This window comes from Halichoerus grypus, chromosome 3 (assembly GCF_964656455.1).
Source record: "Halichoerus grypus chromosome 3, mHalGry1.hap1.1, whole genome shotgun sequence".
NCBI classification, from domain to species: domain Eukaryota; kingdom Metazoa; phylum Chordata; class Mammalia; order Carnivora; family Phocidae; genus Halichoerus; species Halichoerus grypus.
The window spans coordinates 194,761,322-194,785,010 of NC_135714.1; the positions used below are offsets into that span (position 1 = coordinate 194,761,322).

General features: G+C 34.8%; 1 protein-coding gene across 18 annotated transcripts in view; it reads right to left on the bottom strand.

The window, feature by feature from the left end:
- TENM3 (teneurin transmembrane protein 3) overlaps positions 1-23,689 on the bottom strand; it is a 602,365-nt gene that overhangs the window by 298,074 nt on the left and 280,602 nt on the right. The window contains exon 1 of one of the 18 annotated variants that reach the window (XM_078069866.1): positions 8,117-8,136. The exons of the other annotated variants lie outside the window; for them this stretch is intronic. The gene's annotated coding sequence lies outside the window, so the exon portion shown is untranslated. Of the gene's footprint in view, positions 1-8,116; positions 8,137-23,689 lie in introns of those variants that run through there. 18 annotated transcript variants of the gene reach the window in all.

Below are 23,689 nucleotides of genomic sequence, written 5' to 3' on the forward strand. Positions count from 1 at the left end.
AATTTGTTTTTTAAGGTTTATTAAATGGCTTTCCAGCAGCCTCCAGATAAAGTCCAAGCATCTCAGATCGGCTTACAAGGGCCTTTCTCTCTAGCTCCATCCCTGACACTCTTCCTTCACACGGCGCTCCATCAACTCTGATCCGTGCACGTTCTCCCACCCTTCGTCCAGACACCAGCTTTGCACACGCTGTGTCCTCTGGGAGACTCACAGCACACACACGTCTCCACCGGCCTAACTTCTCTTCCCGGCTTGGGTCTCAGCAGCTGGGTGATTTCCTGCCGCAGATCTGCCTGGGGTCCTCCAAGGCAGGTAGGTGCCCACCTCCTGGGTTCCCACTGAGTCCTGCACTCAACACTGCCGTAACTGGGGCCACCCTAACATTTCCTGTTTACTTGACCATATTTACGAACAGATGTGAAGACCTGGAGAACTGGGATTCTGTCTTCCTCGGCCCCATATCCCAGTGGCTCACACAGTACCTAATACCAGCAGTTCCTCAATAAATACTTAATATACTAAAACACTGTTTGTCACATTTGCTTCCAAAAAACCAAAAAGATGAGTCACATCAAATCACATCTCACTTTTTGGCCTCTTGCTCACTCTTCACCTCTGGAGTCAATGATCAAATATTGAAAATTTTAGGGAGATTCTAGTGAAACATTTATTTATAGTTAAATTGATTACTATTTGCCTGGTCAGGACTGAAACTGGGTGTGACTGCCTATGTTGTTGGGCAGAGTTGCTGGGTTTATACTTGATACTTTTCGTTTGTTTGGGGGGGGGGCATAAAGAAAAAATAATTTGTGAAATCATCTGAAATGTTCATTTCCATAAAGTTGCCATTAGAGAGTGTCTTTATCACTCTCATTTAAAAAATTAACCAGTTAATACTGTTTAAGATACAAATGAAACCCTAAGAAATTCCTCTTACAAGTCCAATATCAGCAGTTTGGGTAAAACACTTGTAATTAAGGAAATTTGTTACATATAGTTATTATGTTCCTCCTAAAAATATAAATGTGGTCAATGTGGTGAAAGCCATTTGCATAGCCATTACCAAAAAATACTGATTTACACATTATATCAAAACCTTTTGTGAGTCTGAAAAAAACATAATTATAACTTTATTTATAGCACATATAAAATAAGTTCTTCAAAGTATTTCAATTATTAATATAAAAAACTACGAAAAACAGGTATTTGAATTATTAATATAAAATACTATGAAAAAACAGTACTTAAAAGTATTATTTACCTTTCTTGGTTAAAATGAAACCTAAAACTTCTAATTTATGGCTTAAAAGAGAGTATTTGTGGTAGTTAGGTAACTCTTAATTTATCACTATATATTTAATAATAATAATTGCATTATCAACTATACTGAATAAAAAGTTAATTTTCACTTATAAGTTTTAAAATAAATAATGCAAAGATCATACAAACTGCAGTAGATTTTGAGATTAACAGTAAAGCAGACAATCATCTGTAACTCAAATAAGGAGCAATTTGCAAAAATTTTAATACATTTTAAAATGGCTACATACCCAGAAATAATACATGACAGATTTTATCATTATTATTTCCATTAAAAATACGATACTTCCTAAATCTCATGACCTACAAAATTTTAACAAACATTCTCATCTGTAGGCACACAATCAGATAAAATGAATCCTATTCAAAGGGCAGTTTATATCAGCTAACAACTTTCTTTCATTCTCTCTCTATGCATGAAAAATCACCATGTAGAAAAAATAAGGTAAAATATTTATCACTATTTTATCAATTGTGAAAGGGAGGACAAGTAAACCAAGGCTTTAAGCCTCTGTAGAAAGGGTTCACTCCATTAATATGAGAAGTAGCAGGGTAATGATTAAGAGCACAAACCCTTAAACCATACTGCCTGGGCTCAAGTTCTAGCTGCACACCTCTGTGACCCTAAACCAGTTACTTAATCTCTTTGTGCCTCCGTTTCCTGTACAGTAGATGATTGAAAATAGTACCTATTTTATAGGGTCGATGTAAAGATTAAATATATTAATCTACATAGGGTGCTTAGAATAGTACCTGGCACATAATATTTCACACTATCATTTCTTTTCTACTGTATGTCAGGTATTGTGCAGCTAGAAATAAATTGCCAGCAAGACAAACATGACCCCTGAGCTCATGAAGTTCTTAACAGGTGTACTAATGAACACTCTGACAACCTTTTCATATTGCTATGTGTTTCTACGTATATCTCGCTGTTGAGGTATATGGGAGGTTACCGAGTACAGCACATGACGGAATGCTCCTTTTGTTATCGGAAGTTCCATCTCTGATTTCCACAAACAATGGTCAGATCACCTCCATGACAGCTGGGGTCTAAATGGCCCTCGTATCAAAGAAACTGAGTTGCTGATCACTTAGGCTTATTAAACTATGTATTCAGCTACAAACTAACATCAAGCAGTGGGTTCCCAACTGCCCTTCAATATGGCATAAAGTGTTGGTATTACATAAGGCTCTGGAAATTTTTAACTGTTGTACACATACACACACTCTACAGTCCAAATGTACTATTTATTCCTATCGCCTACTATTTATTCCTATCATCTACTAAATATGCAAAAACATATTTCTAATACTGCATGGAGACAACCACGATGCTTTTATTCCACTTAAAAATGTCATCACCAGATAAAGCAAGAAACCAACTTTGTGTTTTGGGAAAACATATATAACACATATTAATAAGTCCTGCTTTAAAAGCCTGAATATGAAATCATGGTGATGTACTCATTTATAAAGAAAAAAATTACCTGAAGAACAAACAAGTACCTTTTTTTTCCTGTATATGTTCCTAAAATAATACAAGAATTTGGATGGTAGTCTTAGTTTCAATGAAAACTTGGAAGCATATGACAGGTACAAAACCAATACAAATTTAAAAATATTGAATTTAGAGATGAATCTAAAATCCTAATGTGATTCATATATTGAAGATCTGCACAAGTATCTGCTTCCTTGGATCCTTTTTATTTTAATAAAATGACCTCTTTTAAGAACATTGTAATATGTTACAAAGAAGGCATCCTATGGGAGAAGACCATAAAAATAGATCATATTCCTGTGGAATACCTACTTGTGGTTTCTGAAAGGAGCCGACATGAAGTATACATACACTTCTCAAATAATGTGAATCTCTCAGAGGTAATGCTACCCTCCCACATAAAAGATAATGGCCTATATGTAGATATTTTTACAGGTTAGCAATGAAAATCATGCTAAAATTACAAAAAGTTAAGAAAGAAAGACTATCATCTTAATCTACAATGTAGTGAAGGTTCTTTTCTGCAATGCCAAAATTTAATCATATTAATATTTCAACAATAATATTTGCAGGATAAGACTTAGTATTTTTTTAAATCGCAGTTAGTGGTGGTCTCTTCACACTATAGTCTCTCCATGTTATTGGGAAAAAACAAAATCAGTCTGTATTACTATGTTCGTAAGAATACATAATAAATCTACAATGCGGATTTAGGCATATTAATGACTGAGTTTACTTCGTCATTATTTTGAAAGAAGTCATAAAACCAAAAGCATTATTGTAACAAAAAATGTGTATATAAAATAAAACAATAATTATCCTCCCAAACCTAGTTTTCAGTGAGTGCTTTTAGTTCAGGATATCCACAAGAAAACTAATTTATACTATTTTTGATAAGATATAAATATATTTCTGCTAGTTAAAGTGTAATATTTGATAAAATTCAGTTTATAATTTATGGCTTTTGTTTTTAGGTTAACAGAGCAACAATAAAATATGAACTTAATTTACACTGCATTTTAAAAGTATTTCGTTAAGATACAGGATCTGCATTTACTAAAATGTTGTGAATTGTGTGAGACAAATTTGCTTCTTTGCTGTGTTGTGTCTCCTTCTCATCAAAATAACCATGGAAGGGAGAGAATAAACAACAAAAGCAAGTATCACTTCTTAAATTCTGATATAAAGTTAAAAAATCACTGAACTATTTTTAAAATAAATTATACTTTAAAATAAACTATCATTTAAAAAATATCCAACATAAGTACAAAGTTGAAGATTTACCCAGTATAATGAATCTTTAGCACAAAAATTTGCTTAAAGACCACAGAAAACAAATCTGAGGAATATTTACTATATAAGAATTTAGGAAAAGTCAAGGTAAAGGAGAAGAGATACTTCAGTGTCTTTTTTATTGTTAAAAAGTAAAAGATGAAGGAAAACTAAATTTTAGGTTTATATCAGGATTTTTTTGTCTCCTTGTTTATTGTTACATTTAAAACTTAATTTAGAAAATCTTAGCCTCTCTCTGAAAATATTTTTTCAGTCTCTATTTTAAACTACATTTAAATTTGGGTTTAGAAAATCTTAGTCTCTCTTTGAATTATTTTTCAGAGTTTGTTTATAAATACTCAATTATTCACTTTGACAAAACAAAATTTCTCAACTCAAAGCCCCAGGAAATAGAGAATTCTTAAAGGTGATTATATTAAAACAAACAAAACTGATCTTCAAAAAGGCTATAGAAAGAAAAGAAAATTATGTTTCCTTCAAAACCAATAAAATGACAGTATATACCTCAAAGTCACTCCTTGAATACCCAATTCTCCCCTCTCTGAAATAATTACCTGAAAAGATGTCAGCTGACATCTAACATATTAAAACCATACTTGAGTCATTGCACAAGAATTCATTTTGCATCTGGAAATCCGCCACACAAATCCAGAGTTTTAAAAAAAGAAGCCTAAGAAAATTTCACTAAGTATTTAAGAGTTTGGTTTTTCAAAAATATAAAAGAAAAAGAAAAATGACACAACTAATTGTTCGTTATAGTTTACTCATGTATTTTCAAAGATACAAATTTCCGAATACAATTAGAACCAAAGTTTTAACTTTTCATCTTCACTAACACAGCTTTTTAAATTAAATATATATATATGTGTGGGTGTGTGTATATCTATATGGACATATATATTAAAACAACTTTGTTACTTAAGGCCTTCAAATAAACTCAAAAACTGTATTTCAAAAATGCTTTTTTCCCACTTTAGCAGAAGTGAAATGGTGATTTTGAAAAATACCATTAGGACGCTGGCCTGCTTGTATTTCCAGGAAATTTTGGCAAACAATTAACTACGCCAACAGCCTCTTCTAGCTTCTGCTGCAAACAGCTTTCTCTGAGAGACTGAAATCTATGATGTGCTCTCACATTAGTATAATACTCTGCATTCCGCCTAACATTTTGTTAAATTATTACTGGTTTTTGTTTTATTTCTAGTATCAATTTCACAAAGAAGCTTAGCATGATGAAAATAAGTTAATCTTCTACACAGCTTAGAGGGAATAAAAATGTGATGGTTTGAAAACCAGCTTGAAAATTCTGCAGTAATATAGAGAATATTTCTCAAAACGGAGTAACTGGTATCCATCCCATTCCCAATAACATGGAGAAACAATACGATTTTTGAAAATATATGGAAATACTTCCTGGTGCTATCAATCATATCCAAAAAAGAATGTGGTGTAGATTCTATTTAAAAAATAAAAAAATCACTATACCTTGCTTTTATCTTCTCTCTTTATATTTATTTTCTAAATGTGCAGGCAAAAGTCAGGGGAAAAGCTTTTTTATAATTCTGTCCATTTATTTATCCTCAAAGAATTAATACAACACCACCATAAGACAGTTTCTTATGTACTGGAAATCCTAAATCAATATATTGGTATTTCCATCAGAAGAAAATGATACCCCATTTAGAGATCAAAAATGTTTACTTCAATTTTGGAGTTAGGTAGAATTCTCCATAGAATGGAAAATGACAAAAAGCAATTTATCAGTAGACACATAAAGTAAACCTATTTCTTTCAAGCATGGACTCCTGTGTTTATAAAAAATGAGAGTACAGTAAAAATAATATTTTCAACACTACAAATGAGGATTATTACCTCAATTTCTAAAGAAATGCCTCCCTCAATGCTTTCTTCAAACATTCAAATCCCAGCTTAATAAAAACAAATGGCATTCCTCATTTCTTCAAAATTGCACATTTGATATCATAAGCTTTGCTTTTTTTAACAAGACACTAACACTTTCAAATTTAGTAATTAAGTATTCATAAGCCTGAGTTTAGGCGGTAGTGTTCTGGGGATGATGGGCTGACTATGATAAATATATTTATAACTTTCAAACTAATGAATTTAAATTCATAAAAATAAAACAAATAAGAAGGTAAGTTAAAATAATACAAAATCCCTAAAAGTGGTCTTTGCTATTTCATCACAAGACTAAATAAATAATAAATACGTGTAGTATCATTTGAGAATTTTAATATTTCTATCACTTAGTAATTCTACCACTTCTGAATTAGAAAAGCAGTAACAGTCAAAATTATAGAGAGTTTTTGGGCGCCTGAGTGGCTCAGTCGGTTAAACGTCTGCCTTTGGCTCAGGTCATGATCCCAGGGTCCTGGGATCAAGCCCCTCGTCGGGCTCCCTGCTCCGTGGGAAGCCTGCTTCTCCCTCTCCCTCTGCCCCTCCCCACCCCGCTTGTGATCTCTCTGTGTCAAATAAATAAATAAAATCTTTAAAAAAATCATAGAGAGTTTTACATTTTCAAGCTAAAAATGTACATTTTCGTGTCTAACAAATTAAAATGGACACTTAGTGTATGAAGTTATTGAAAAATATGGGTAAGTGCTGAACCTTTTACTTTCTAACTCCAATTTCCAGTAAAATTGGAAAATATTTTATAAGACAAATATTCCTTCAAGTAAAATATGCTAGTAAATAAAATGTGGCAAATTAGAATCTAACCAATAAAATTAAGTCAACAACCATCAACCACGAAGGTTTTCTATTCCTACAATAAGCCCAAACATTAATAAAACAAAGAATATTTTAAGTCATAAATTTCTAGAAATTCTACATGATTAAATAACATTTGGTCCAGAATCATAACAAATTTAATACCACTAACAAAAAAGGGAAGATTTTAAATTACAATCTATGAAGGTATGTAGATAAACTTTACTCAGGTTTGTGCATTTCCTTTCCAGTTAGACATCTAGATAAAATTTTCAGGGTTGAGAGTCTTGAACAATGGTAGAAAAAAAATTTTTTTATTTCTACAGTGATGTTTATTAACATCAATTTTTTTACTGCCCTCTAGTGGCAGAGAGTCAGTCACTGTATGAAGATCAAAGCCTATAATTAGGAAGACACATGGGGGCTATAAAAAGATCTTGAAAAACAGAACAGTAAAATTTTACACCATATGTCACACTTCTTTTCTGGAGATTAATTATTAAACAAAAGAAAACTGTATATATGAAAGTCAAATTCTATTTCCTAAAAAAATTGTAAGAATTACATGAGCAGCATGAATAAAGTCACAACACTGTGCATCAACCATTAAGCACAGTCAGCTGGTCAAAAAAGGAAAAAAATCAATTTTTTCTATATAACATTAGCGAATACTTGACCAATTCTTTAATTCTACTGGACTGGCTATTTTTAGACCTTAGAAGTGACCTTACAAAAGTTACTTTTAATGTTCTCTAAAATGTTAAATTCTAAACAAATTGAAGTGTGAAGAAAATTCCACGGAACCAAGTAAACTAAATTAATATTCAGATCTGTGCATGAAAGACATTTTACAAAGTAGATTTTAGGCAACAGTTATACCATGTATAAAATTTACAATTGGTAGGCTATAAAAGCATATATAATTTTAAACTAAGTTAACTTTTGTTTTCTACCAAATTAGCCCTCTCCAAGTATCTGCATCATTTTTATTATTTTGCTTTATTTTTCAATATTCATTTTCCATAATCAGAAATAGTGGTATTTTTAGGACACAAAACGCTTACTTATGATTATTAAAATAGCTACTGAAAATAAAGTATTAGATGAACTGTGATCTTCTGTATCGCAGATATAAAATCTGCAAATAGCTTTCCTGTATTAAAAAAAGTGTCATCTTGGAAATGTATGTAGTTTATTCACATGACTTGTCTTAGAGGAAAACTGTAGAATGCAAGAGAGAAGTAACCCAAAAGAAAGAAAAAAACTTCTAACCCTTGACGGAAAAGCTGCAGGAGGATGGATACCAGAGGCAGGAAGGACAGGCCCTGTGCATATCCCTTCTTCTCAGTTTCTCACCTTCAGGAGCCCTAGGATCATGGGAAATAAACTGTGTGCTTGATGATTTTTGTTTATTTGTTTGTTTTTACACAATGTAAACAGTGCCTGCAAACCCCGGCCACCAGGCCCTTCTTTCTAGGGATTTCAATAAAAGTTTAAGGCTGGTTGTGTCAAAACGTGGAAGAAAAGTGTCTTCACACTTTCTTCTGAGCCCAAACGTGAAAACCATCAGGAGGTCCACGAGGCGCTTTCTACATGGGAGGTGGCACAATCTTGAACAGCTATCTAGTCATTTCAAAGGTTCAAGTGTAAAGTGCTTAAAGATTTTCATCAAATGGAAAATTCTGAATGAAAAAGAACATTTTAAAAGCACTACCTGGAGCAATTCTAGCAATAAATACAGCAGACAAGGACACGAATAAAAAAAATTTTTAAAGAATATTAACCATGGCACAATCCTTGAAATTAATATTTCAAGTAAAAAATATCTCACAGAAAGATCTGTCTCGTTCCCATTGCACTATAGACAGCAGCTGTCCTCTGGTGTGGAGAACCTTCTGAACCGTTCGACACAGACGCATTCCAATTGAGTTCCAATATATGTTCAGAAACGGAGCAAGACTGCTTTCAAAAACCAGATTATTTTTTGGATGCAAGTTTTCTAAGAAGTTTGCCAGAATTAAGAAATCAGGATAATATATCTCTATAGCAATAATCTAATTACAATTAGTCTTTGAGAAGAAAGAGCAGAAAGAAATCAGTCGCCAATCGAATCCAGAGAGCAAAGAGGGACTAATGACAGGAAATGAGCAATGAGTAGCTGAAAGACCAGAGACGCATCAAGGACAATTTTGCTCTCTTTACACAAATTTTGGCAAAATAATTTCAACCCTACGTTCACTTTCTAAGATTCAGCATGTATCAAATTTAAAAAGGCTTTAAGAGTAATGAAGAAAAACGAGTGCTCAGACTATCATGTAAATGGGTTCACTGAGCTAACATTCGGTGTTATCTCATAATCAGAAACATAAAAAAGTATATAAACATAGTAAGTGTTACTAATATCTTTGCCACCAAATCTTACGCTAATTAAACACATAAACTGCTAAATGTGATAGGTGAAGAAATGTGGCTTTAGAAATGGCGTCCATCTGAAACAGCTTGAACTTTCAGGAGACATTTGTAACTTTTCTGAAGATTTGAGCAGGTGTCCGGGCCACTGTCAGTAATGACCTACTGGGAGCCAACTGGAAACTTGTCCGCCAGCTTCTCCTATCAGCAGTATGCTCTTGTAACACTTAAAACTTCTGATCTTCCAGGGGCGCCTGGGTGGCTCAGTTGGTTAAGCGACTGCCTTCGGCTCAGGTCATGATCCTGGAGTCCCGGGATCGAGTCCCGCATCGGGCTCCCTGCTCAGCAGGGAGTCTGCTTCTCCCTCTGACCCTCCCCCCTCTCATGCTCGCTCTACCTCATTCTCTCAAATAAATAAATAAAATCTTTAAAAAAAAAAAAATCTGATCTTCCAGACTACACACTCCGTCCTGAGAAGTGTGGTTCAGCTTCCCTGTCAGATCCAACAGTTCACTTCTGCAGTTGATAACGGGGTTACTTAAGGAAGGGAGTACATTCGGAGGATTAAATCAGCACAATAAAAACTTAAGAAATTAAATACATGCGTGCATTGCACGTAGTTTCAAAAACTTAAAAAAAAATACAATGGGCAGCTGAAATTTGATGCTTAATTTTAATACCACCCTTTGCTTTAAAAATTAACATTTTCTAATTCTTAAAAAAATTTTTTCACGTTAAAAACAAAACATTCTTCCAGCATCAAGGAAATCCACAAGCCAGTCTTAAAAACTTTATTTCTTCACCAGTTCTTTTCTCCTCACCAAGCAAACAGTTCAACTTAAAACCATGCACACGAACCACTGCCACGTCATCTGTTTTTACCAACAGGTGACTGAAAAAAGAAACCTGTTTTCTAAATTTGAAAATAGGGGGAAAAAATAAAGGTTTGGTAAAGACTAAAGTGGCTTTACATAAATGTATTCATTTTAAACACCCGCTAAAAATCTCTGTGGTGTTCAGCTATTAGATGAGGCTTCACTTAATCAAGTGTACGTCACTTTGGAATGAGTCAAGTAATACCACCAAGGACAGAGTTGGGAATGGTAAATGCCATTTTTAGAAAGCAAAGAGGTTCCACCTAGGGCTTCCTCACAAAATCCAGTCTAAGTAATTTACACGAAATAGTACCATCCCATGTATTCCACTGAAGCTGGAATATATTCAAACGGACAGGAACATGGAGCACAAATTATGAATAGGACAGTACCTACAAAAATTGAATTCTCTTTTGGAATCCAATTATCATAGTCACATGAGGGATACTGAATTATTATTTATCTAATAAAGATGGACATGGACATATCCGAGTGCTTGTTCAGTAGAGACGATATTAAAGCCATCTGTGACTACAGAAAGGTAAAATGTCTGATGAATTAGTCAGTGAAGATAAAATCCCTGAGTGTGGGCTTGCTACTACTTGTCATTTACATAAGTTAAATTTATGAAGAGAAAAAAGAAGTATGCATATGTATGTATGAAGAGATGTTAGGGTTTCTAATGATACAAGCCACTGAAGTACCCATCTTGTAAGAACTGCAAAATACTTTCTGCGTTTCCTCTGATGCTATGGCATTTCAGTCGAATGTTAAATATATAAAAACATATCCTCTATCATAAATGTGATTTGTTCTCTGAAGCTTCTGTCTAGTAATTTTATAGAATATTTAAACTTTCATAAAACTAGAGCAAAAAAAGGGACCAGTTTTAAATACATAATATACGTAAGTTGTAGACATACCCATTCTCCATCCCTTTGTCCAGGGCTCTGAATTTACTTACATTGAAAAATCACTGATATATTTTTAAAAGAATAGAATTTTCCAATAACTAACTTTCTTTTTTTTTATTTTTTTATTGTTATGTTAATCCCCATACATTACATCATTAGTTTTAGATATAGTGTTCCATGATTCATTGTTTGTGCATAACACCCAGTGCTCCATGCAGAACGTGCCCTCCTCAATACCCATCACCAGGCTAACCCATCCTCCCACCCCCTCCCCTCTAGAACCCTCAGTTTGTTTTTCAGAGTCCATCGTCTCTCATGGTTCTTCTCCCCCTCCGATTTCCCCCCCTTCATTCTTCCCCTCCTGCTACATTCTTCTTCTTCTTTTTTTCTTTCTTAACATATATTGCATTATTTGTTTCAGAGGTACAGATCTGAGATTCAACAGTCTTGCACAATTCACAGCGCTTACCAGAACACATACCCTCCCCAGTGTCCATCACCCAGTCACCCCATCCCTCCCACCCCACCCCCCACTCCAGCAACCCTCAGTTTGTCCAATAACTAACTTTCAAATAAGATGGTAACTGAAGGGATGCCTGGGTGGCTCAGTCAGTTAAGCATCTGCCTTCGGCTCAGGTCATGATCCCAGGGGCCTGGGACTGAGTCCCACATCAGGCTCTCTGCTTCTCCCTCTCCTAGAAACAACTGAAATGGCTAATGGGTATAAAGCCAGGAGACGACAATCTAGCACTGAAGGAGCCCATCACATGACAAAACCTGTCGTGGTACCTCAGCTAGTTCCATGGTAGCTGCGACCACTTGGAAGATTCTTCCAATGAATTTGCACTGCCCATCCTGAGAAACCTCTGCAGAGTCAGAGGACTCATATAGGGGAAATCCTGATGAAACGTGGCTCACGTCACCACCAGTGAAGAGCTGAGGTGTATAGATGGGGTAGGTCTAGGAAAAATGGAACAACATGACTTGCAACCCATTTTACTCATGAGGGCCAACAGTACAAAGAAGCAGCTGCAGTGGGAAGGTTAAATGTAAAGCTGGAGGCACACATAAACCAGGGAAGTTCAATTAAAAAGAAAGCAGGGGATACAGTATTAATATCAGATAAGGTAATAATCTGATATAAAAAAAGCATTAATTTGGATTAAAAGGATCTATTAAGGCTGCAACCTACAATGAAGATAATAGTAGGCACAAACTATAGCAAATAAAGCAGAAAGTAAGAAACTCATTAAAAAATGAACAGAAACAAAACTGTAGTGGAAGACTTTAAAAATTTAACAGGTTTTTTAAATATATGAAAAAGCTAACAGACTTCAAAAGAATATTCTGGATTTCAATCAGTGATTCTCAACCAGGGACAGTCCCACCTGCCTGAGAATGGTTGGGAAGATGGTGTGGGGAGGGGTAGCCACAAATCTGTTTGGTGTCTATGGACAAGAGCTAAGAACCCTAGGTTATCTTACAACACAAGGGACAGTTCCTCAAATAGAAGACTTGCCTCATCCACAATGCTGAACAGCACCCCAGTGGAATTATGCTCAGTCATCTAAATAATTAATAAATTTGAATTTGCTTTAGTAGATACAGAGCAAATGTTGATACTTACAAATAAAGAATACACCTTTTAAGAAGTACGATCATTCATGGGGTGCCTGGGTGGCTCAGTCAGTTAAACATCCAACTCTTGATTTTGGCTCAGGTCATGACTTCAGGATCGTGAGACCAACCCCTCCGTCAGGCTCCATGCTGGGTGTGGGACCTGCTTAAGATTCTCTCTCCCTCTCCCCTTACCCCTCCCCCTGCCCTCTCTCCTTTTCAAAAAAAAAAAAATACAATCATTCATAAAAACATACCATATATTATATAAAAGGTCTTCAAGTTGTGATATCTGTAATTCTGGGAATAAGAAAAGCCATTCTAAGAGTTGTGCATGCCTGAATAGCTTCAAAGGAGTCAATTTCAGGCCCTGATATTGATTTGCCTGAAGATGCAGGTGCAGAAGAAATTTTACTTTCTTATCTACACTCAAAAAAAGAAAGACAACTATCCAAAACCGTACCATGGGGCAATACCCCAATATATACTATAGAGCAGCAAACTGAAGAGCAATGAACAATTAAAGTGTACCCCAATAAAACAAAGCACTACACACACTTAATACCCCATTTCAATAGGAGATACATTTCCAAAAGAATTTTATTTTTATGGTCAATCATTTTTTTTAATCAAATATGCATATTTGGTTTTGGATCAAGTGTGTACTGATTATATTAAAAACTGAAAGCAGAAATTTTGTTTCTAGTTCTTAGAATCTTGTGCCATAGAAAACAACTTTAATTCAAATTTTTATTTACATATGGCTGCAAATAAAGGACTTTCAAGAATAAATAATATTATTTAGTAAATAAAAGTAAATTGCATTAAAATAAAATATTCTTGGGAAAGTGGAATGAAAATGTGTCTCAAAGAAAACATAAAATAGTTTAAGTAACCAACTGTCAGTTTCTTAATTTATTTGTAAATAAATGATGGTGAGCATGAAATTGTTAGAGGACATTTATCGTTTATTATTAGTAATGCACATTTAAAACTGTGATGTAAACAGTTTTATTCAAAATATCAATATTTGTCACACATGGAAATTAATCCTTTGCAACTGTTCTTACTTGTGATGAAAACATTAGATTTTAGCTAAAAAATGTGTGAGGGGGTATTTAGTTTTTCAAAATTCTTTTAGTGAGAATGTAAGCCAAAAGTTTGAAGACCACTGTAAAAAATGCAAAGAAAATCTCAACTGATCTTTTAAAAGCTAACATTCTCCAAGTCACGTTATCTGATTTCAATGGCCTACAAAAAAACCTAGAAAAATAAAATCTGCAGTCACAAAATGTATGTAGAATATTGATTTAAAAAAGAACACCTACACATGGAATGGGGACAAAGCTGTACTCGCCAACATATTAACAGCCACAATTATGTCCAAGGAAAACAAGCAAAGGGGAATCAATTAGATTGAGCAGAGGTTACTAATTAGAAAAGAGAGAAAAGAAAACAATTATAAATTATGGGAGGTAAGATTTGAAAAAAAAAAATGTAACAGAGACCTACTGCTAGTCTAATCAGGAAAAAACCCCATGAAAACATAAATATAAAAACTTCAGGATAAGAAAAAGGCAGTTACAATTATATTTAGGCAGAATAATATAAAAAACTCAAGGTTCTAGAAAGAATGGAGGTCTTAGCCTCTATAATTTATGCACAAGGCAAAAAATCCCTCGAAATTTCTACAATTAAAGAATTCACTCAAGAAAACCAGCCCCCACCCCAACCTGGGTATCTTTAGTAATTAAAATAAACTACTCTTAACTTCTAGGTAAAGTTTAATTGGAAATAATGATAGGAGGAGTCCAGATAGCTGTGTTCCACTAAAATGAAATTTGACTATCTTAATCATGTCTGGTTGTAAATAATGATTTAATGAAGTTTAAAAATAAAAGTGGACTTCTGAATATAATTTTTAAGAAACTGGGGGAATAAGGGGCATCTGGATGGCTCAGTCAGTTAAGCGTCTGCCTTCAGCTCAGGTCAAGATCCTGGGGTCCTGGGATCGAGCCCCCACATCGGCCTCCCTGCTCAGCGGGGAGCCTGCTTCTCCCTCTTCCTCTGCCCCTCCCCCCTCACTCATGCTCTCTTGCTCATCCACTCTCAAATAAATAAACAAAATCTTTAAGAAAATAAAGAAAATAGGATGCACTGTGATATAAGAAATATTGCTTAAATGATCTATTCATCTATGATTATCTCAATATCATTTTTATTTCTTAAGTACTTATTTTTATAAGTAACCTACTTTATTTATAATAATAGACATACAAAAGTAACAATATATTTATTTTTATATCTATGAGAAAGCTCATCCAATAGAGACAACATACAGTGGCATATTTGCTCTCCTAACAGCAGAAGGCCACTTTAAAATGTTTTTACATAGTCTGAATGTTCTTGCATTACTCCCATTACAGACAAGTTTTTATTATACTAAGGATAATTAAGCATGTTTTAGATTATCTTTATTTTCCTCCCACTGGCTGTCCAGCTTTTGGTCATTTCACTGCTCATTAAAATTTCCACAAGAAAATGGTCAGTGAAACAAACCCAAATAAAATTCAAGGCAAATATAATCCTATTCTTATTGACAGATATGGCAAATTCTGTTACTGGAGGATTTCTACACCAGAAGAACAAGACCAATCTTCATTTACGTTACTTAAAATATTGCTCCAAATCTCACTTATTTAAAAGCTGTAATTCTTTTATTCAAACGGAAAAGTTTCAGGGCTTTGCAACCAAATGTGCAACTTACCTGGAGTAGGTTATGGGGAGTTTTGCTTTGAGGGTAGTTCTCTAAGGACCTGCAAAGCTTCAAAAGATCTCAGACCTGACCCACTCTCGTGGTGAAGAGTTTTGTGAGCCCCTGCATAATGGATATACACCAGAGCAAATCTCTAATGGCAAACTCTCACCTGGTGTTTGCAGAAGCTCCAAAGCATGGTAGTGTTAACCAATGTATTTTATTCTCACTTCTGGCAAAGATTAACCAAAGACCCTTTCAATTTCCTAGACGCTTTCTCCTCTTTGCAGTCATTAAGGTTTGCTGTTCCCTTTCCTTTCCCCACATTGAAATTATCTATATACATCTTCTTTTGTAGTATACTACAGGAAGTGGTAAGGTTGAAGTCCAAATATTTAACCAAAGGAGCCATGTTCCTGGCATTCAGGACTGAGAATGAATATTATAGAATTGTGTTTTTTTTTTCTTTCTTCTTCTTTTCTTTTTTTTAGAATTGTTCTTCTTACCTTATACTCTGGCTTAAACAAGATTTTGCGGGTTATCCTGTGAAACTTTAGGTATTGTGAGGAAATAGTTTCCGAGTTGCAAGCACAGTTTTAAAATAGAGATTTAAATAAATTAGGGGTTGCCTTCATCTGTTTAAGTAGTGTTTAATTATCAAATTTATAGCACAGCATTTATATATTATTCTTACTGGTGAATAAATAAGTCACTTAGGACAATATAGCCAGATAAATGACTTTAGGGGCCCAGCATGAAACTAGTTCCAATAGTATATAAAAAACTTCCATACTTTTTAATGATGACCTTACCCGAGGGATAAGTTAGTATTCACAGCCACTTGAGGTTCTTTCCAACTCTACAATTCTATTACTCATTTCTAAAAATGGCCCAGTCCCAGCTGGATATTTTGTAATTAAAAAATTCAAATTTATAGGAACTCTTCCAAATGTCCAGGGATATCTGACACAACAGAAGAAAAAAAAAACCATGATTAAAATCACTCCTTTATATTTAATATATAGCAGGATTTTACATATATATTACACAGATAGAAAGATAGCTATTTTATTTTCTCTAAGGCCGGTGCCATTATTTTAACAAAACACTGGTCCAAGGGAGAGAATACTAGGTAAGAATACAGAACTGGCTTCTGGTTCGCTTTCCACCAATACCTACAGATGTCCACAGTCAAATTTCTTAAACTCTCTGGGTCTTGATTTTCTCATGATCTTGGTAAGTCTTTCACTATCTAGAGTTACATAATTCTTTTGAACTGTAACACATGAAATATGAATTAGGTGAATAGAAAACGTGGCAATCAAGGCTTTAATTTTATTTTACCACTGTAAAATTATGAAATTGGGGCATATGGTAGCAGAGCTTAATACTAAACAAAACAGATAAAAATCTCAGCTTGTTTCTTTATTCTAGTTTTAAGAATTCATTTATGCAGAAACTCAGATGCTTATCCATATTCAAGAATAAAAATTATAGAAACAATGCTTCCATTGGAGATTTGTACAAATAAACACAAACTTTAAAAAAAAAATCACTTGCTGACTCTTCTGGTTAAAAGAAATCCCCAAATCATCATCATTGATTTACAGATCTTTGCTTTAAATCACTTATTTTAAATATCCACATTGAGATTAGTTTTTCCCCCAAACTAATTGGCCAGTAGCTTAAAACATAGATAAATTAGTGACTATTATTACTGGAAACAAAAAAGAGATAATGTTAATATGCTAATTATAACACACACACACACACACACACACACACACACACGAGATTTTGTTTATTTTCAATTTACTTAAAGACTCCTGGGAAATAATTAAAGAACTTGTGGCTACAAAGCCTAATAGAGGACTGAAGGGTAACTTAATAAAATTAATACATCAAATTGGGTTATTTATTCCTAAACAAACCAACATAACTGAAAAAGGAGATGTAAGAAAAAAAATAAAAAAGGAATGAGTTGTTATCATTATCAGGAAAATTTCCATGTAGGCATAGGGAAAGAGCACAGTTCTGGTTTATGATAATGTACACTTGAAAAGAGGGGTGTTACACGTCAGTTTAAATTAAAGTACAATAAAAGAATTTCAGAGCTGAAAGAATCTCTGAGATCTTCTATTCCAAACCAATCGTTTTTAAAGGTCTTTTGAGTCATTATTTGGGATTTTGTTATCCAACCCAAGTTAGGCAGTGGGCAGCAGGGCACAGACTAGAACCCACATCTCTGACATCCAGTGAGGTAAACCTTGTCCTTACACTCCATGGCCCATGTGAGGAGAGATCTGACCACTGTCAAATATACTGGGGATCTTAATACTATAAGGAAAACAAGTTAACAAAGTAACTTGGTTCTGAACAAAGTGTGAGAAACTAGGTTTTTAATAAAATAAATGACGGTGATATATTTTTATGCCTTTTATTTGTTGCCTCTGAGCTCTGAAACATTTTAAACTGGCAAACGTTTTTTTATTTTGTAATACTGTTAATAGTATTAGAAATTTAAGTTTTGTATGTCAGATCATCACTCCTTCCTCTTTTTCCCATGCGACCTGAGGAACTCATGAGGTGAGACCTGGCTGTCCCTGACTTCCTTTGACAGGAGTGTACCTCAAGTTCATTTCAAGGAAGATGGTGTCAATTCCCACAACGGAGGACGTAAACTGAGTGACAGAGTGAGGAAGGAGTACCCAACCCAAATCTTCCCAGGCCAGTCATTTTTGGAATATCCTCCATAGAAAAATATTCTGCAATAAGATTCAGATACACTTTCATATGGCAAAATATACTTGTTAGAAAACCTGTCAAATATTTGTTTAAAATTTATATTATTTTATAAAATTAATTGCAGTTGTAAATGGCATGTAGACAAGAAAGACAGGGAAAGGTGTGTAATTTAAAACCTATCGCTCTCCCCCAACCAGCTTCTGGGCTGACATTAAGTTGTGGGTGGGCAAGTCACACCTGGGGAAAACATGCATGTACTTCAGAAATGTGGAAATGTAGTAAAAATATCCCACCAGTTGAAGAGAAAGCTGAGTGATGACCCAACAACATAAGTAGATATGCTTTCATGTCTAAATGAGAAATCTCAGAGGTGAACCCCATTGATAAACACCGCAAAACATCTGATTGGTAGAGAAGTTCCTGATTCAGAACCCCTTCTTATTCTCCACTCTTCACCTCCCCAAAGAGGCAGAGACCACTCTAACACTCTAAGATTGGATATTTACAGGGAGTGTGTTCACAGAGAGGGGGTAAAGCCATATTCCATAGTGTTCTACTTTATACAGATACTCGGCAGGGCTGACCTGCCAGAATTACAAGCCAGGTATAGTGTGAGCCCCGAGGCTCTTCCCTTGTCTCAGCCTTCTAGCCCACTACCCTGAAAGGGTCTTTCCCATCTAATTAACCAACAGCCGCTCCTAGGAAAGGATCTCATCCATCACTCCTTGGGAATATAACACTTTAGACTTCAGTGTATCATTTATTGTCTTGAAAGATGATGATAAACCTCTTGAAATTCCTGACCTAGATATCTATTCATTCTCACAGAGAACTATTTCAAGCATTTATTAAAATATGGTTGATATTTTAAAACAATTTCCTGGTACGTATGGGTATTTCAATTTTGTAACTTAAATGGAAAGCCAAGGGTAATTTTTTTGAATAAATTACAAATAAGCTTTGTTGATAATCATAAAGTTCATTTATTATACCACTTATTTTTTTCATTAAAAAATAGTTCATAAGTTTAAAACACAAAGGGAAATTGGGAGGCACAAGACCATACTCACATAATGTTTATTATAACTAATAACCAGCATACACTATAAAGCTAAATTTACAACTAGAAAGTTTATAATTATATTTTCTGAGTGCCAGATCTGTAGTGAGACAGTCTAATAGTTTTTTGTTTCTTCTTAGATTTTCAAATTCTCAAAACAAACAAGAAGCATAAAAACTAAATTTTCAGTTCCCCTATGACTGAACAGCAAACAATATTCTATGGTTCTCTTACTAGTTACCCATAATGTGAGACTCAGGAGAAAAGAAGCATACGCCAGTTTTGGCAAATAAAATATCTTTTTTTTTTTTAAAGATTTTATTTATTTTGAGAGGGGATGACAGGCAGAGGGAGAGAGAATCTCAAGCAGACTCTATGCTGGGCACGAGCCCTATGCAGGACTCAATTTCACCACCCTGAGATCATGAGCTGAGTCGAAATCAAGAGCTGGATGCTTAACCAACTGGGCTACCCAGGTGCCCTGGCAGATAAAATATCTTTTTTTTAAAAGAGTAACAGTATGAGGGTATGAATGCTCAATTCTAACTTATCTAAACCCCCTAAGAAATGAGGAAGCAAAAAACTGAGGCCAGCAAAGAAAGTCATTTTTTACTTCTTCTATGCTACTTTCTATCCCTCTGCAGTACGTTGAATAGGGTCTCTCCAAAATGCCTGTCCACCCAGAACCTCAGAATGCAACCATATTTGGAAATTAGGCCTCTGCGGACATAGTTAGTTAAGATGAAGTCTTACTGCATTAGGGTGGGCCCTAAATCCACCAAGGACTGGTGTCCTTGTAAGATGAATAAATAACAAAGTGAGGAGAGGACATAAGGGGACAGAGGGAAGACGGCCCTGTGAAGACAGAAGCAGAAATGGGAGTGATTCAGCCACTGGCCAAACAATGCCTGGGCCACCAGAAGCAGGAAAAGGCAAGGAAGGCTCTCCCCTCCAGCCTCAAGGTCAAGCATGGCGGGCTGTGCTTGACCTGTGACTTTGGACTTCTAGCCTCCAGGATTGTGAGAGGATACATTTCTGTTGTTGTAAGCTACCCTGTTTATAATAATTTGTTAAAGTAGCCCTAGGGAACCATACATCCTCAAATGCCTAAGAAACCAGCCAATGAAGCAGTACATCTTTCTTGGGCCAGTACAGGGCCTTGTTTTTTGTTTTCATCTACTCTTTGGTGATTTACCCTAAAATGGGAACTTAGTCATCAGCCTAACAGTCTAGTACTATCACTCAAATGGTATTACATTTTGGCTTCAACTTCCAGTAATGATTTAGCTTGGTCTATGTTTAATAAAGTTTGATATAGAAATGAGATCTGGATCCACCTCTGTTTCTATAAGAAATAGAACAGAACATTCTCAATAAAAATTTAAAAACAAAAACCATTTTATTTTTACAAGAAACTGGTCAATATGTATTAATGTGTTATAAGCACTATGGGGTTATAAAAGAACTATTGTTTTGTTTACTTTCCTACTATGCGGTATACTTATTAGTGAATTTCTTCTATCTTATATTAATTAAGCACTGATGCCAAACACATAGTAAGTACTCAATAAGTATTTCTTAAATTAGAGTGAATACTCTAAGAGTACACTACTATTATAAATACCTGGGGACAGTGATTTCCAATTCCCTAATGCTTTAATAAGACATTTATCTGCCCCCAAAACATTTTAGTGTTTTATTTTACTAGTTTGTATAAAACCACCACAAACATTTGTTTTACTATGAGCAACCTCTTTCCTTAAGAAAGACTTAACTATTAGAAGATAACTTTAATGGGTTATGGAGATATTTTACTCAACTCTCCTAAGAGTTTTTAATCAATATCCCCCTCCCCATTCCCCACCCAAAAAAATGTCAAAAGCACTACAAAGAAATTCCATCTCTAAAATATACCAAGGAAAGTTCAGAGACTAAAAACCAAGTAAATTCAGGGAGTAAGTATTAAAAGAATGCACATGCTTAGGCAGATAACTGGGGGAGGTGTATATTCAAAAAGCTTCGAATCAACAAACAAAAAATACAAATATATTAATCTTACCTATATACAAAATGACATTAAATGATTATAAAAGTAGTAAGATTATTAAATAAAAACAGAATTATGGTTCTCTCACAGAATCCATCTAAAACATATTATTTCTTTGAAATAATCTCTCTATAGCATGAAAAGCCTAAAGGCTTTTATTCTGTCATTTTATAACTTTTAAAACTCTAATTCAATATCATGTAGAACTACTCGTTACTGCCGTATTCAGCGTAAGCCTGGTTCATATTTTAGTACTTTTAACTCATTTTGAGACTAAATTTATTGTAAAATTTCCTTTAAAAAGTTTTAAATCTGGCAAGTGTAGTAATATCAGGACTCCTTTGAATCACAGATGAATATTTTATATTTTATGAAACTCATTATTTCATGAGTACAGTATTTCTACCTTTTATCCTTTCAACTGTGAGGAAAACATCTCTAAATCTAAAGGTTAATGATTTGCTGACAATTACAAATGTTTATAAAAGAGTGGCAATTTCTTGGTCTATTTAAGAACATTTATTCCTTAATATTTTATTAATCACAGTAAGAGCCTCTGTTACATTTAATGAATAGCACTTTTTTCAGGAAAAGACTTACACCAATAAGAGATACTTGGGCTAACGTACTCCACCAATTGCAATTCAACTAAAGTACAGCAATACGCTGGCAACAGATGCAATGACTAATATTGTGAGCAGAATTCAGACAATAGTGTGTTACCTCGCAGTTTCTGCAAAGGCTTCATCCAATAATGTTCTTTATGTGACATCTCATTTCAAGGTGGTTTCACAGAATCAGACAGAATAACACCATGAATTTCTTTCCTTTTGCTTTTAAATGACAAAATGACAAACCCGTTTTTTTGTTTTTTTTTTTAATTCACAAGACAATGGTTTTCATATAGAGCTAGGAACCCTTAAAAATTTCATCACTGTTTTTTCCAACTACTACAAAAATACCAAGTAAATGTAAGTGGTCCTTTTCCAGCCAGACAAAAGTAATTTTAACTGCGTGTTTGTAACTTCTCAAGAACGTGGACTAAAAGACAGACGTGAAGGTTAGGCAGTCACTCAACAAGCTTCTCTGCTCAGACAAAGGTGTTCTGAGTATATGTGTTCTGGGAAAGGAGGGGCTGCTGCAAAGTAAAACAGCAAACTGACAAAACCCCAAACAGAAGACATAGTCTCTAACCGTGAGTTTCCATCCAAAGAAAGCAATGGAATAAATACCTTAACCAATTATATCAGGACGTGAAGGCAACCGACTGAGAGCCCAGGGGAGGCTGTAGTGAGTACGTAAGACATGAGGTAGTTTGCTATCCTTTGTTGGAAAAAATGATTGAGAAGTTAAGGCTGACAAGGAAGAAAGGAGAAGCTACGTGGGAGAAAATGACCCATACGCCTGACAGCTTAGCATGTTATACTCAGAAGTCACCAAACTTGGCATCAGCGGCGATTTTTAGTCCTGGATCTCACTATCAATAAAGTCACTTAATCTTTTTGCATCTTGATGTCCTCATTCATTCAATTCAACAAGGATTCACTCAGCACCAAGTGCTACCAAGCGCCAGGCAGAGTTCTGGGCTCTGAGGATATCAAATTTAACAGAAGTTCTGTCTTTGTGCAGCTTACACTGATAACCCATAAAACGGAAGAAATTTAAGAGAAAGCCATGAATTGAAAATGCTGCTAGGAAAAATCCATTGCTGGTTTCTCTCAGCCACCTTCCTTTTGTCATTCAGTGACATGAGAGATCTTCCCCCAAACACATTCTATCACTGTGCTCTATACCAAATCCCCTGTGGACTCCGGATGGACACCTGAATCCTTTCATCTGAGATTCAAGGTCTTCCATGTCCTGACTTCCACCGACTTTTTTAGCCTCATCTTCCAAAATTCTCTTCCATGAACTTCATGCTCCAAGTAGATTGATATTTTTTCAAATATACTTCTCACATTCCAACTTCTGCAACTTTGCTCATGGGCTTCCCTCTGCCTAGAATGCCTCCTCTCTGTCACCTGTCCATAATCCTACCCCTTCTTCCATCTGGGCTCGGTATTTTCTTGATATGGTGCTATGAGTTTGGCGCTACTTTCTGAGTAGGAGAGAGAGAAGATCCCTGAGAAAGATAATTTGTCTTTTTGGATTGAAGAGGAAAGTTAAAGGCAGCGAAACTAATGAGGAGATATTATAAAACATGACTGTGATTGCATTATAATAGGTAAATCCAAAAAACTTCTGGTTTGTAGAATCACTACTTTATGACTAATGATTGAATATCTATAAATAAATGGAAAGAAACTAGTCTAAATGGACTCAAAATTACATGATTATGAATAGGATGATAAAGAGCATACCAGGTGGCATGTAGTAGGCGTTCAATAAATGTTGACGAAATTCACTTTTTAAAATTCACGAAC